The sequence below is a fragment of the Rhea pennata genome, chromosome Z (genome assembly GCF_028389875.1).
Source record: "Rhea pennata isolate bPtePen1 chromosome Z, bPtePen1.pri, whole genome shotgun sequence".
In the NCBI taxonomy this organism is placed as follows: domain Eukaryota; kingdom Metazoa; phylum Chordata; class Aves; order Rheiformes; family Rheidae; genus Rhea; species Rhea pennata.
In genome coordinates, this window is record NC_084702.1 from 50,695,158 (window position 1) to 50,711,469 (window position 16,312).

The following is a 16,312-nucleotide window of genomic DNA, read 5'->3' on the forward strand; positions in this document are numbered from 1 at the left end:
CCACTAAAACTTGTCAGACTGCATTAGATTTCAACAGACCTCAGCGGTCTTTGGATTTGGTGCATGATCTCCACAGCATCCCAATTTCACATCAGTCATTAAATTCATCATTTCTGTAGTTGTTGACTCCTTCAAATGCAAATTCAGCCTCATTTTCAAACAGCTGACAGACCTTAAGCATTAATCTACTTCTAAAAAGCATGTGTGCAGCAAACAAAAAGAGTGGTTATCGCTAGCTTCAGGATCTCGTTCTAATATTAGTCTGTGTTGCAATTCACAAAGTAATAAATACTATTTTTATGCTTGGAGGACAATTTTAGTAATATCTAATCTTTTTGTTGAAAGAAAACTTATTTGTCTATGAAAAAGTTTTCTTCTATCTCTTGTTTTAAAATGCTGTTAAAAAAGAAACAAAACAAAACTACAGCAAAGAATTTCTTAGACAAGAATGTCTTGGACAACTCTTTGTAAGATATTTAAAGGGCAGTATCAACTTGAAAACTACAGTTTCAGAAACAGCCTTTTGTAACAATGAAACACTTCAGATTACTAGAACCGGAATAATTTACCAAAACAAACAAACCTTTTTATTGTTGACTTTGTGTATTTGGTAGCCTTTTCCCCTGTACAATCAGTTAGTCTCTTCCCTGCAAAGGCCCTTGAAAATATCAGCACGGGAGCAGGAAAAAGAAAATAATAAAAAAGGGGGGGGGGGCGACATTAAAGAAACAACCTTCTGAAAGCCTGGAGAGGAACAGATAATGCCCCAGATTAGTCTACCTCTGAGACCTCCATCTAGACCAGAAATACAACTTACTCTGTCTTTACACGCATTGCCAAGTATGCGCTACACCCCCTCCCGCCACAGTCGCTCCACTGCGGCGCACGCTAACACATCGCCTGCTAACAACTGAGAAGCCCCCCGCCATTCCCTTTCCCAGAATAAGCCATCTACCACATTCTGTCACACACGAGCTGCAGATCAAATAACTCTACCAGCCTCACCCCACTCATTAATACACGTTTCCATATCACACACCTCCCTGCTGCTTTCTGTCGCTACTGACTGCGCGCCATCCCACGTGCGAGGTAGATGGCAACACGCTTTACCCAACATGGTCCGAGGCACTATTACTCACGGGCGCTACATCGCCTATTGGCACTGCACGAGGCAGTAGCTATAGCCAGTGCTGCACTTCAGTCACCCAGGCCAGTGGTCTTATTTATTCCGAAGGTCGGAGAGGTGCACAAAATGCTGTAAAGCCTTTGAAAGGCTTTGGAGGGGCCCTACGATGGGTAACCTGGGGGTCAGCAAACGGGACAGTATTATAGTGAAATACTGAGGGGAGTTAAGGCTGCCAACCTTTAGCTGGGACTTCCTACCCTTTCCTATTCCTGTCCTAGTTGTTTTAAGTAGCAGCAGTGTCACGAGGTTTTCCAGAAGTACTCGGTGCTCCTCTCCGATCGCACCCGAAGCGGCGCGGCTTTTCGTGCTGGGGCTGCCTCCCCTCGCGGCAGCGGGCGCCGAGCCGGCACCGCCGGCTCCGCCACAGCCCCCGGCAACCAGCGGCTGCCAGCGCGGGCGGCCGGGCAGGAGGGGAGGGAAAAGGGGGGCAAAGAAAAGAAGCTGCTGCCGCCGGGCGCTCGTTTTCCCCGACGCGAAGTTGCTCGGTGCCAGCAGCGTCCCCCCGCCCGGGGCGGACCCGCGCCGCCGGGCCCAGGGGCTGCGCGGCGGCGGCGGCGGCGGGAGGAGACGGCGCCCCCCGCGCAGCCGCCGCTTTTGTTGCCGCCGAGCGGGCGGTGGCGGCCGCGCCGGGGCCCGGCTCGTCCCGCCCCCGCCGGGCCGCAGCCCGCCTCCCCCGCCGGCCCCGGCCCCGGCCCCGGCCCCGGCCGCGGCCGCCCCCGCGCCGCGCACACACACGTGGCACCCACCTTGCCTCCCTGCCTCCGCGCCGCGCCCCCCCGCCCGGCCGCCCCCTCCCCGGCCGCCGCCGCCGCCGCCGCCGCGCGCGTGCTGCGGGCGCGGGGCTCCCGGCGGCCGTTGAGGCCGTTAGGGCCGTTAGGGCCGCGCCGCGTGAAGCGGGCGGGGGCGCGGAGATGGCGGCCGGTGGCCTAGCGCGCCCGCGCTGCCGGCCGGCCTTGCGCGGAGCGCGCCGCGCCGCGCCGCGCGCTCGCGCCGCTGCAGCGAACGACCGCCAAACTCCAAATAAAGTGGAGATACCGGTGCGGAGGAGAAGTGTTGTCTGGCCACACGGGGTCCGGGCAGAAACCACGCCGGTCACCCCTCTGAACGGCAGCTGTCAGTGCGGCCACGCCATTGTGTCACAGCGTTCATTTGGATTTATGTAAGGACACCCTTTTCCCCCAAACTAGTGTGAAGAAAAATGGGCATTTCAATTAAAATAATTCTCCCGATGGTACTTAGTGTTGCGTTCCTACAGGCAGGCCCGAGGGGAAACTTCCCTGGGTAGCTGCAGAACATACAGTAGTTTTTAAAAGAAGGAAGAAATTAATATTCGAAGCTTTAACATTTTTGCATTTGGTGCAGTCTTTTAAATTGGCATTGTTAAACAATGAGCGACTACATTTTTCAAAAAGCGCATAAAAGCAGAAATAATTTTCTAAGTACCTATTGGAAGATTAGTACAGTCTAAAAATCAATAGTTTTATATTTTTATTGATAGTGTAGCATCTCTAAAGTAGGATTCAGATGGAGTTTATTACCGCTTCTGAAACTTTAAGCTACTTACAAGTGATATTCTTTTTAGGCCTAAGTGCATACCAGTAAGGACTCATATTCTTTTTATAGAAATTGTTCCATAAATCTCTTTAAATATATTTAAGTGCTATAGGTTTGCATTTAAATAATATACTACTTTTGTGCTTTTAAACATCTAAGGTGCCGAACAAGAATTGTAAACTGTGAAGTAACTACTATGGAAAAGATTAAGTAAAGCATTGGAGGCGGATGATTTTGACAATAAAGAGGGTGTATGTGGTGAGTGTTTAATATTTATTGCATTTAATATTACAAAGTACTATTTATTGTTTTCAGATTTAATGCTAAAAGCAAAGCCTGGAGAGCAAACTCTGCTGTATTATGTACTTACAGGTACACCTGTGACAAAGGCTTTCTGTAATCATTGCTTGATGTATATAACACCATTTTAGTAATGGCATGCCATTTTATTTAAAGTTCATGTGTCAGCTGTGCCTACCTTGCAAATATTTTTTTGCAATTAAATGATTTTGCAAGAAATCATGTACATTTCAGCTCTCTGCAATGGTTTATAAAGCATTTAAAATGTGTTCCTGGAATATATATTCTATTATCTTTGAAACTATCTGAATTTATAGCTTTTGTTCGTTATAAAAGCATATGGATTGAGGGAATATTCTGAATGAATGAAGAACAAATACAGTGCTGTTGAATAATCTTGTGGGGTAGATTAATCTATAGCCTCGATTTCTCTCAGGGTGGGTTGCTGTGGCAACCGCCCCAGCTCACTTTAAAATAATTTTGTAAAGCTCACTTCAAGCACTGCACCCAGCGTGGGCCAAGTTTAAAAGCAGTCAGACATGGGAAGAAGTGTTATACTCTGTTGCTCTTATATGATAGGGAGGTGGTGGAAGAGAGCGAGGCGTGGAGTGGGGTTGAACAGAACTTTAAACAGAAAATAGAAACTAAGCCACCCCAGGGTTAAGATGCAAAGGAGGTAGATCATTGCATAGTAACCTTAGTGCTTTTCAGCTTAAATATCTTTAAATGATGTAAGATGGCAGTCTCATTTCTCCTAAGGAAAAAATACATTCAGCATTCACAAAAGAATAAAAATGGATTTTGAATATCATCTTCAAAGCAATGAATGCTTTATAAACCCACCTTGAGATAATCACACTTTAAGGGAAAGAGATAGTTGGACACACTTCAGTCATCAATAAAACTTCGGGGAACTGTATTTGTAACTATTACATTTTCACTGGTGTCTCATTGTTTAAAATAGTGTGTGCATTAGATGGTGGATTAAGAAAAAAAAGTTATCAGCAGACCTACACATAACCTGTCAACAGGAAAAGGAGTAGATCTGACTCTCTTGCAAGAAATTTGAAAAGGGTCCACTTGTGGAGCATCAGTACAAGTACAGATACTGGGATGAAAGTGTTTGAAATTATTCCAAATTTTAAAATTAAATGCAGCAAAATAGAAAAATTCTAAACATTTCCAAAGATACTGCAAATTTTGTGCCTTATCTAACCCTGAGATGAGTGAGAAAGCATGATTCCTTACCTCTTATCTGTCTGTCCATCTAGTATCTGAACCCTATTTTAAAAACTGAGGTGTCCTTTACATGGATTTGATGAATTATACTCATGACAAAAACTTGGCATGGCTTTAAGATACTCTCATATGTGAAGGTCACAACTATTTAAAGATTAGGCCACAAGAGCCTACATGGAGAAGCTGCTGTGTATGTTACTTTCTGAAATATTTGCCTACTCTAATAATTACTTTTAAGCTAAAATAGTGTTAAAGTTCCGTCTTGCCTATTGAAGGGCTGTGTTATCAACTAGCCAGAAAACTTACTTACAAGAAAATTGCCTGACACTCATTTTCAATTGGAGCACAAAAGTGCAAAGGATTAACACAGTTTTTTATTTTTGCCACTAAGAAAAATATTAATATTACTGGAAAGTTAGGTGCCACACTGGGAGACCAAAACCGTCTGCAGAAAAGGCATAGCGTGGGTACAACCTATGTAACTGTTCCATATCCCTTTCCTGCTGTGTTTCATGCCAAACCTGGGGCTGAGCAAACATTTCTTTCCCAACATTGTATCGGCATCCACTGCTGACACTGCCAAGCATATGTGCCTCTCGCCACCATTTACAATGTGCTTGGCTCACCTCTGGCTGCATGATGGTCCTGGGCACATCAGTATCACTGTTGTTGCTGTTGTGGTTGTTGTTGTTGTAAGTGTATTTTACAGAATGTAACTCTCTGTCCATTAAGAGTTGCCCATTCTCTGTATCTAAATCTCATCAAGATAGAGTAGGGCGTGACGAGACCCGTAGTCAGTAGAAGGTACTCTCTGGGGATCTGAGCTGAGAACGCAGACTGAGAATGCAGGCTGCATTTTAGAACTCCGTTAGCTTCTTTTTGCTCTGACCGTGCTTTGAGCATCCATGTTTTGAGAAGTACAGTTGGCATTTATTCATTGACAAATATGGAACTTCAGAAGTAGGTCAGTGGCCCAGTGGGATGCATATAGGGGGAAAGACTGCAAGACCAAGAACTTACGTGAAAATCAACTAGATATGTATTTATCACTGTTGTTTGAATTCGGGCTTTTGGTTTTACCAGGTGCTCTTCCCATTTCCAGTACCTTAATCTGTCACAAAAATGACGATCTGTGCCTCAGTAAAGTCTCCTGCTGCTCTCAAAGGATTGTAGAAGTTGGTTATCTGCATAAAAATTAAAACAAGTATCTGCAAAGTCCGGTTTTACTCACAAATTATTGCATGTACTTAATTTGGATTCAGACTTCCAGACAGTACGCTCCTTTCAGTCTGGTTATAAAAGCAAATGGACATATGAAAAACGTTCTGTCCTTTTGCACAGTGCATTGGGAATAGGGCATTTCTGTGGAAGCCTGACAGGAGCCCATCTCAGACAGTAGGCTGTGATTTGGACCTGTGCAATTAAGCGAGCAGCATTTTATCTAGCCAGCATTCCTGTTTGCTCAAGGTGGCTGCTTGTTTGCTGCCCCCAACTTTGCCACCAGGATTGTTCCTGCTCCGCGCAGCGCTGCTTCCTGTGCGGGGTGCCGGGGTGAAGTCACCGGCAACTGGACCGAGACTCGGGAGCCGCGGAGTTGGGCTGTGCGCTCCGGAGCAGCAGCCCCCGAAAGGTGCAAGGAGGTGGTGTAGGAAATGTCACGCGGGCTAAAAATACCTAGCACCGGCTGCAGACTTGCGCTGTGGAAACATTTCCAAACTGGTGAGGAAGTTGCTGGCCTGGCAGCCGCCAGCGCTGGGGGGCAGCGGCGCGGGCTGGGCTCCGCCGCCCGCGCAGCGCCCCGCGCAGCGCCCCCGCCCGCGGCGCTGCCCGGTGCCTCCCTGCGTGGCTGCGCACAGGAAAGCCGCGCTGCGCCGATGCGGAGCGTGTGCCTGGGGAGCGCGGCCGCGCAGGCTGGCGGGCGTTCGCGGGTCGCGACATTGGAGGATATTTCAAAGCCGCGCCGCCCCGCAGCTCCTCGCATGCGGGCAGCGCAGCCTGGCTGGGCCAGTGTTGCCACTGGGGGATAGCGGGCGGCCTTTCCCGTTTCAGCGGCGACAGATTCAGCGGGCAGCGTTCGCTCTGCCTGTGTCCAAGCTGCCCCAGCCTGTTTCTCTCCCGCTTCTCGCAGTGCTGCTAGCGTCTTCCTGCTACTGTACCTCGCCAGAAGGGGGAAAATATGCACCGGCTCGCCGTGTTGTGTTCACTCTGTATAATAAAGGATTGTCATTAGGTTTGCGTGTGGCATATGCCATTACCCCCACCGTAAAACTAAAATTAGCAAAATGTCAGGAATGGGAAGATTGATTCACCCAAGATGCAATTATCATTTAAAAAGTGCTTGATTGAGGTGCTGATGTTCAGTGATTTATTCTGCATACCATATACATAATTAAAGTAGTGTAGTGGAGTAATTTATCAATCTAGTTTAGACTAGAGGGGCAAGGAGAGGAGCTGCTGCCGCTGCTGCTGCTCTATGTTTGTTTTATTAAAACGCTTTCGGGATCTGATCCCGCCCCCTTTTTGCAAGAGTGAAACTGATTATTTCTCCAGCTCGGGAGGAGAGAGTCATTCGTTTGGGATTGTGGGAGAGAGAGAAATAGAGACACAGAGAAGGAGAAGAAAAGGGAGGAAGAGGGAGAGAAGCAGAAAAGGACACCTCTTCAGGCGTGTAGTTTGAATCCCTTCCTTGCCTCCCCCCTTCCTCTCCGCGATGTTACAAAGGCTGTGAGCTGCTCTCCTTTTCCCATTCGCCTGCTGTCACTTCCTTCCTGGACGCTTTCAGGACGAGTCCGGTTACTTTTAATCCGACCAACAGCTCAGCCACTTTCTCCTCCTCCACGCTGCACACACACGCACAAGCACGCACACACACACACACACACACACACACACACACACAGGCACACACCAGACATCTTCTGGCTGCTTATTGGATTGACTTTGAAGGTTGTGTGTGTGATTCAAGGAGGCTGCATGTTGAACCAGGTGGTGAATATTTAAAGGCTGGAAGAGAAGTAAAGGGATTTTTTCTTTTTCCTAAGAAAGGAAAATATCTCAAGGACTAGCCTGATCATCTAAACAGCTAAATGTTTATAATGTAAGTACATGTGAAATTCAGCATTAAAGTAAAATACAGTGGGCATTGTACGGAAGCCCCATGTACGTTTCCTATTGCCTTTGAAGAATGTATCAATCGGTGTATGTGGACTGGAATTGAGGGAGAGAAAAGCTTGCAGACTTTTTAAGGGGATGATTGCACTGTCAATTGCTTTAAAGTAACTTTTCAGACAAGAAACATTGTTAAATCACTGTCTAGTCAAATTACTGCAGACTCGTCCCTATCAGTGTCATAAGTGTTTAAACTTTGATGAAGTTGGTTCACGTCATTTTTATGCTTGATAATGTAAAGTGTTTGAAGCTTATTTGGTTTTAATAGTTCACCAAATGCTATGACCTTGTAGTGCTTGCACCCTGATTTATCAGACTAAGGAAACAATCTAGTTTAAGAGTGAAACGCTCTTAAACTTCATTGTGTCATAGCTCTTCAGTTCTTGAGTTTAGGTAATGCATGCTTGTAAGTGTTTAACTTTGTGCATCTTTCATTTGAATGCTTAAGTTTGAGATGGAAAGACTCCTTTTATTGTTGTGGAGATTTAAGATATGCTTCGTACCTCTATTGGAATAGTATGCTTTGGTCTTTACATAGTGCTTAGTAAGGTAATCTTTACATTTTTTAACATGAAGAAGTAGAGCTAATCAGCCTTACAGAACTGGTTATTTTAGTTGTGGTACAGTTACTTTTGGGCTGAGATAAAGTTTAATATAAATGAGGCACTGATAAGATTATTGGTGCAGTATGTAACTGTAATACTTACATATTCCATAAAACTTAGTGTGACCTTCTGTCATTTTGAAAAATAGAACAAGTATAAAGCTAATATAATAATTCCTTTTCTCAAAAACAACAAGAAAACAACAAAGCAGCACAGTGCAAAGCAAAACTCAGTGAATCACTGTGGGAAATTAAACATTATTTTTTATAGAAAAGTTCTATTTTCTTCTACTGTATATAGCAATTATTATTAACAAATACCTGTATCCTAAAATCAAATACTGTAATACACTGCTTAAGACTAAAGATTTAAGAGAATTAAGCAGAGAAAGGCACTTTGCCAATATTTCACTGGTGATCAGAAGAGAATTGTCTTGACACAAAATGAATTTTCCTAGCACATATCTAATGATGAGCTTAATGGCAACTGCCCTAGTTTCATATCTCTACTTTAAAAGTACTGCAAGATGAATGGTGAACCAATTGCATTAGATGAAAATATGACTAGTTTTCTTTTTACTGGCACTTTTCAGGGTATTGTGGTTGAAGAGTAAAGATGTTTATATGGAATATAATAACTCTAATCCCTAGAGGCTTGGCAGGGCATGGAAATATAACCACCTGTGAACCAGTTTTAACCTCTGTATTACATTCTGATTTCCAGTCCAAACACTCAGGCAACTGACCACTTTGGGGATTTATTGTTTTGTATATTATTTTTATTACATGATTCTAGGAACTTAATAAGAAGTCAAAAAACATACAAGAGTTTCTTTATCAGTTTTACTAAAATACATATATTACTTTTTATGTGTTTTATTCTTTCTATATTCATGAACACATAATTCATATTAAGTCTAATAGTGAAGTCTCTGCTCATTCTTAAGTTCCTTTGGAAGTAATGGAAAATTTATTTGAGTAAGAACTTAAGAGAATGGCCCTTAGTTTAGTTTAGTTTCTGCATTCCTTGTAGTACAAATAATTTTATTTTAAAAACTTGATATATATATATATATTTTACTAATATACTTTACATAGATTACAGAGAAAATTATAGGGCTTGAACATGAAGACTTTCTTTCACGCAAACAGTACTTACAGAACTAGTACCACTGATAACGTTGAGACTACTTGTGTGAAAGTGGACAAGTCATATGAATAATGGTTTGGGGATCAGGCCCATGGAAGACCTAAACATAGTGCTTGTCCCACAGTTTTCTTAGGATAGAGATTGAAGGAATATCACTTTCAATTACCTTATAAATGAGTGTAGGAGTCAGATATCCTTGTCGGCTGTTAAGATTACTTGACCAAGAAAAAAGGACACAGGCTTAAAAAGAAGTCTTGTAGGAATTGGTGCTAAATGATGAATAGTGTGTGAGATGGAAATGTTTTAGAATTATGTTCCTGAGCTGCTAATTTTGGAGTATCATATGGATAATCAGATGCATACTTACTATGAAGTTTCTTTCATTATAGTAGTCAGATATTTTTTTTCTTAAAACTTTATATGGTATTCTTTTTTCACAAACTCCCTTTATTTGTGGCCCTGGAACATGTATATTTGAAGACAGAGAGACACCTATCTTAAACAGCGTTGGAGGTTTTTTTTTTAATATCTAATGCATTTTAGACAAAAAGAAATGAACCTTTCTAAAGCTTTTTTGAAAAGTTTACCTCTGAAAAATTTTGATAGTGAGTTGAGTAACTCACTATTTAGTGTGTTAACTACATAGGAACTAAACAGGAGTTATATATTGAATACTTTTGCCAGTTTTGTTTCTTTTTATTTTACTTTTCTCTGTAACAGGTTAATTTACTGTTCAGCAAAATAGTTCAGTTCATCTTCACAGGGAGCTAAGGAATATTTCTACGTCTCATTAAGCAAGAAGTCAGGAACTGATATTAGATGTTTGAAAGAATGATCACTTGTTTTATGATACGTTGACTCCATTTTTACCTGTTGGACATAGTTATTCCAAATTACATAATAATTAATCCAAAAATCAGACAACATAAAATGAAATTCTTTTGAAAACACTGATTATGAAGATGAACATAAGTAAGGTGCTACAGAATTTCAGAAAGTTTGTAGTCTCTGCTTCAGCATTTTGACGTATAACCATAGCAGTTATTTTTGTGACATATTTTAAGCTTTTTAAGTTTTGCTGTATAATATTAATAGAGAAATTTTTCTACATTTACATTTAGACCCTGTAGCAATTTAGACGTATAAAACATAAAAAAAACCCTTACATAATTCAAAACAGCTAGAAAACTTTAGGTTTAAGATTAGGGTTAGTAGCCTGGTATATTGAAAGGTTGGAATTACATTTTTCTATATCTTATTTCAAAAGCAAAATGGGCGTAGAACTCTGGTCAGCAAGCACCACTGGTGGTACAAGTGAAAAATTGGAAAAAAAAAAGAATTTCTTAATTTTCTATTTTTTAAACATGGGAATTGCTGGACTCTTGTGACCAGCTTTAAGGTAATTTTCTCAGGACTGATGGTCAATTTTACATGTGGACAGGTGATTAAAAGATGGTGTGTTAAGTCCCCCACCTTAATCTCACTGTCTCATTGACTGCGATGCAATAGAGCTTGTCTGTTCACTGGGATCTGTCATCTTTAGGAAATCAGACCAGCTTATAGAGGCGATTCACAAAACCAACAGTGACAACAAAGTCTTATGTGCCTTACAAAAGAAGGATTAGGCAGTTCACATGTCATTTTGATTGGGGAGAGATAAAAGCTGATTGCTGCAGCATGGCAAGGCACACTTCAATTTCAATTGATTATTTTATAAGACAACTATAACTCTGTTGCTTAGTCATTATTAAATGCAGTTTAAAGCAAGGAAAATTCAATTTTGAGCTTATTAAGTTTGTATGACTTGATACTAGAAGGAAGAGCCACTTGTAGCATTGTTACATAATTTTTCAAAAACACTGTTTATTCATCACTTTTGGAAAACAGATTTAAAATTTAGTCTATGATTATCTTGTGATTTTTAGGAACATTTTTGCCTAGATGATATCGTGCATTAGCAATTAGAAGTTCTCAAAGGACTGTACTAAATCCACAGCACTTACTCTATTAAGACCATACGTGCAGAAGCGAGTGCATAAAAGGTGTCAGTGTTTCGCAGTTTTATCAAAAAGTATTATACTGAGGAACAAGTAAGTCATCTTAGTTTAGAACTATGCTCTTATGTTTAAAAATATAATATAACATACAGCTATACTTTGTGTTGCATCTGTGAACATAGTACTCTGACCTGAAAATAGTTAGCAAATTAAATGTTGTCCTTTATTCAGATCAATGAGAATATAGAATTTTAGCTGTTTGCATAATTTAGTAATAACATATACCCTTTAAGATTTGGGACTATTAATGTTCCTTGATGATTACTTCTATGCTAATTTCTTACCTTTTTTTAAAAAAAAAAAACTCTTTTTTTACCCAACTGATGCCTCCTAGTGTTTCACATAATAAAACACTAATGAGTCACTCATAAATGTAAACATTGTTTTTTCACTGCTTTCATCTTATGTGATACATAAAATTAATATTTATGTATTTAATTTTGTGTATGTTTTTATAATCAAACCAGAGACTCCTGTAAATTGAGATGTTTCATCTTAATGGACACTACAAAGCACATTTCAATTTTCTTTGCTTCCAGCTTTGTCTAGCTATATTTTGAAAAGTCTGTATCATGCGTAGCATATATTCCCCTTTTCTTTTTCCCTTTTGTTCCCCATGTTCATTAGACTACTTTTCAACAACATATTATAGGTCTCAAATGGGAATTTAAGAAGTTTTGGTAGGATTGTGTTTCCAAAAGTGGGCTCTTGGAAATAGGCAATAAATAGAAGTGTTTGAAATAACCCGAAGTACCTCACAGCCAAGTAAAATGAGAAAAAAAGATTATTTTGAGACACGGCGTTTACTGTAGTCCTTAAAGAATAGTTAATTTGTCACATTCAGTAAATGTTCTTTGTTATTTTAATGCCATATAAACAAGAAAAAACTATATTAGGCAAGTTTTCAAGTGTGCAAAACATGCACCTTACACTTTCAATGGTAGAAGGGGATGTCCAGTACCTCTGAAAATGTATTTCTGTGTGTAAATTATTGAAACAGAACTTGGAGTGCTAAAGACTGAAATATAATGTCCTTTTCTTACAAGTTCAGTCTGGCCATTGAACTCATGCATACCTGAGAAAGCATTCAATTATATTAGATTTATATCATACAACAGTAGTTTTTTTTTGTTTTTTTTTTGTTTTTTTTTTTTTTTTTTTGAGGGGAGGATGTAATTTTCAAAAAGTTACCAAGCATCAATGTGACAAAATATAACTTACAGGCTGTGGCTGTGTATTTGAACTGTCAGATACACTCTTAACAGGATAAAGAAGCAGCGAAGGCTGAGAGCACTTTTTGCACTTTTTAATGTCACACATTTTTCTGTAAAGTATGAGATCAATTTAATGATAACATCAGAAATATAACCTGTTATTCTAAAGCTTTCAAGAAAGGCAAGCTCTCCTAGATACTTGTTCCACAAAGCAAATTTCAAAGAGAAATTAAGTGATTTTACAATAAAAAATCGTAAGTTTACCGGTTAGTGATGAAAATCTGTGGTAATATGGTAAATTTAGATGCCTACATGCATACAAAATATCTTTTCCTGCTGAATACAGAGAGTTAAATCTACACATGCAGATCTTGGCTGTGAATTGTTGCTTGGTTTTAAAACAGGTAAAAAATCCAGGTTTTAGGATTGTGCTCTGCCATCACCCATGTTTGTCTCACATTTTTCCTCCATTAATTTTAAACTAGAAGGAGGCAGTTTGGGGATCTGCCATTTATTTAAATAAACATCGGATAGTATACTACCCTGTAAACTTTCTTGCATCTTGAAAGCATTTCAGAGTATGCAAATGGCATTCATTGTTCAGCCAGGACAGTTAACATGCTAAAGCAATAGAGTTTTCTCATGAGTTAGTTACATTGCTTCTTCTCTTGAAAAGAGAAAGTAAATTTGAAAGAGGAGAGAAGTATAGAGAAGAATGTTTAAGGCAGCTATAGGACTGTTATTTAAACAGACCTCTACTAAGAAGCTTCTTTTTTTTTTTTTTTTTTTTTTTTTTTAATAAATGTATTTAGATTGTAGAAAAACATCCTAGGAAATTCCAGAAGTATGCAATCTGACTTGAGAATTGTTTATTTGAATATTATCTGGAATAAAGTTTTTTGCAAGTTGGATTCAGTAATCCAACCATGCAGATCACTAGCCTGGGTCCCTTTTGTAATTCCTAAACCAGCTGCTTTAGCAGGGTAGATGTGCTTATCTCTGCCTCCTGCCACCTTCTCTGACATGAGAGGGCTTCGAGAGTTTGAGCATAGAGAGCTTCAGAGATCACCACCAACAGAGTAGGTCCTGGGAAGTCAAAATCTACTGCCTTACGTTAACCATAGGGCAGTCCACAGATTACGAATGGAATAGAACAGATGGCATAAAAATCCTATGCTTCCCGTTCCCAGGTTATAAAGCACCACTCATCTGAAACTTAGAATTCAACCCAATAGATCTTTTCTGATTCTTTTTTTTTTTTTCAACTATATAATTGATTAAGTAAAGTTTATCATGAAAATTATTATTAACCACATGCATGTGTTCCTGTAAGGAATTTATGTAAGACATTACTGTCTTCTAGTTCTCATGCCGTGATCACAAGATGTGCAGTTAAGCAAACTCAGTTAGAAATAGCATTATGTATGATTACTTTTGTAGATACAGGACGCATGTCATTTCTGGAACCAACACTCAGTTAAATTTCAGTATTTACTTTTAAGCAGTCAATCAATAGCCGTTAGCAAAATATGTACAAAGGACAAGGAGGGAGAATTGTGAAATTGTTTATAAAACACATCTGCAAAAGTAAACATAATGCAGAACAGTGTCCACGTGAAATGTTACTTTTAGTAATTTAAGTAACAAGTAACGTAGTAGCACATGTTATTATTCAATTTCTAATAAATTCTTCCTCCTATGACAAAGGCATTGTGGTATGTCATTCTGTTTGAAATAATGGTGCATTATTTTAATCCCAGTAACTCTTAGTTGTTGAATGATCGGCACAGAAGTATTTCAGAATGTATCTAGCAGTGCAGGATGCTTGAGGAAGGCACTTTTCATTTAAAAATTCCATATGGAATTCCCAGTGGAGATTATTTTAAATCATTTCATTGGAGCTAGGTGTAAAGGCTGTCCCTGAAGATGGTGGGTCTCAGGGAAATCACAGGAAACTGAGGTTCTATAGCCCTCCTACAGCACTAGCCGGGCGACCTTTTCATCCTGGCAGGTTAGCCTTGCGCACGTGCTGCCAGGAGCTCCCCTCTGGTTGCAGAAAAGTTAGTACACTTAGAGGATATTTGGAGAAACTACTAGGAGACAGCATATTTTGATCACTTATTCTTAGGCCTACTTCATCCCTTTCTTGAATGTAGCTCCTGTCAATACTGAACATGAGGAGTGGGAGAATGAGTGTGAAAGAGGAAGGCTCCTAGGAAGATGAGGACAAATGTCGCTCTGCAGTGTTTGGAAAGGTGGTATCCAAACAGAGGAGAGTGGACAATACGCTGTGGTCAAACTTGAAACCTTAATCTTGCAGACTTTCTTCAAACGTATTTCCTATTGAAGTGTATAGAATTTGGCTTGCTATGAATAAGCCTTAATTATAGTGGACGTAGGGCAACAGTTTTAACAAAATAATAACAATGATTATTTAAATGTGTTTTATACTATGAGGAGCTGATCTTTGAAGCATTATTTGATGATATCCTATTTTGCCCACAGACTGCTGGAAAAGTGGTCTGTTCTTCTTTTATCTTGTGTATAAGATACGGATAAAGAATTGGTTAAACAGTATAATGAGAAAAAGTCAGCTCATTACCCTGCTGCAATATATGAAATAAGTGTGAAACTGCACATTTATCCAAACCTCTATATGACACATATTTTATGTTAGAATACTGAGCCAGAGAATGCGTCCTCGCAGTGGCACACAAAAAGTACAGCTTTATCCGAAACACACATACATAAATTTTAGAGATCAGAAATATGACCCTAAATATTAGCAAGAGCCTACATACCAGCAGACTCATTTGAAACTAAGAATGAAACAGAATTTTATTAAAGTTCCTAAAGGTAAACATTTAAAAAAGTAACCCAGGGCAGATGAATTACTAGTGCTTTTATTTGTATGTGACGTGTTGTTAGCAATTGGAAATAATTTAAAATCATATTTTGAAAATGTATATTAATTAGAATATAACATTCCTGCTTTTTCTTAAAAGAAAACGTGATGGAATGATTGACGAACTACCTAATTAAAGCAGAACTGCCAGTGATTTTATGTACAGAGATGGAGAATGCCTACCTTTATGCTTGATAGGCAGAAATCTGCATATCTTCACTGAGAGAACAAAATAGACTTATTCCAGCTAAGTATATGATGCTTCTGTTTTATTGTTGCTGCTACAATTAAAAATATATATATGTACAGGGCAGAAACAGAAGAATGTTTCTCTACATTTTTAATAACATTTTTGGTATACAAGTTGAAAATTAGGGTAATATTTTTGTATTTTTTTCCAAAATTTGATATTGATAAGGCAAAATGAGGGTATATATTTAGTACAAGTTCCAGTGCTTAAATCCCCATCCAAAAAAATTATGATTAGTTCAGTTATACTTCTAGTAGTTATTTGTCATGGGCTTGATATTACATTCTTTGATGATCAGCAGAATGGTCCGTCTTGAATGCATAGCTTACTGAGTTATCTTTCTGGAAAGTTCGTATGTTAAAAAAATGTATCAGGCATAAGATACAGCGGCGATAGTTATAATGTGAATCCTTATGACAGGTACAGAGAAGATAATGGAAGAAATGTTATTTTTGCATGGAGTTTTATTACTGTTAGGAATTTTTTCCTACTTCTAATCCTGCAGAAGAATACTTCTCTGAATGCACCTGGATTTCTCAAAGGAAGCAGAGTGTGTTCTTTGTTTAATTTTTTTTTTCTATCGCTTAATAGCAATGTGAAATAATACATGATGCAGCAAAGAGGCATGACACAAAATAAAGATATTCTGGTCTGTTTTGAAGAGCAGTACTTGTCATGTATCTGG

General features: G+C 39.6%; 1 protein-coding gene across 7 annotated transcripts in view; it reads left to right on the plus strand.

Moving 5' to 3' along the window:
* Positions 1–2,208: 2,208 nt before the first annotated feature.
* The window catches only part of MEF2C (myocyte enhancer factor 2C), a 131,309-nt gene continuing 117,205 nt past the window's right edge, over positions 2,209–16,312 (plus strand). For 6 of the 7 annotated variants that reach the window (XM_062599589.1, XM_062599582.1, XM_062599587.1 and 3 more), the window contains exon 1: positions 6,877–7,376. The gene's annotated coding sequence lies outside the window, so the exon portion shown is untranslated. Of the gene's footprint in view, positions 2,346–2,899; positions 2,999–6,876; positions 7,377–16,312 lie in introns of those variants that run through there. The other variant, XM_062599583.1, reaches the window with a different exon arrangement.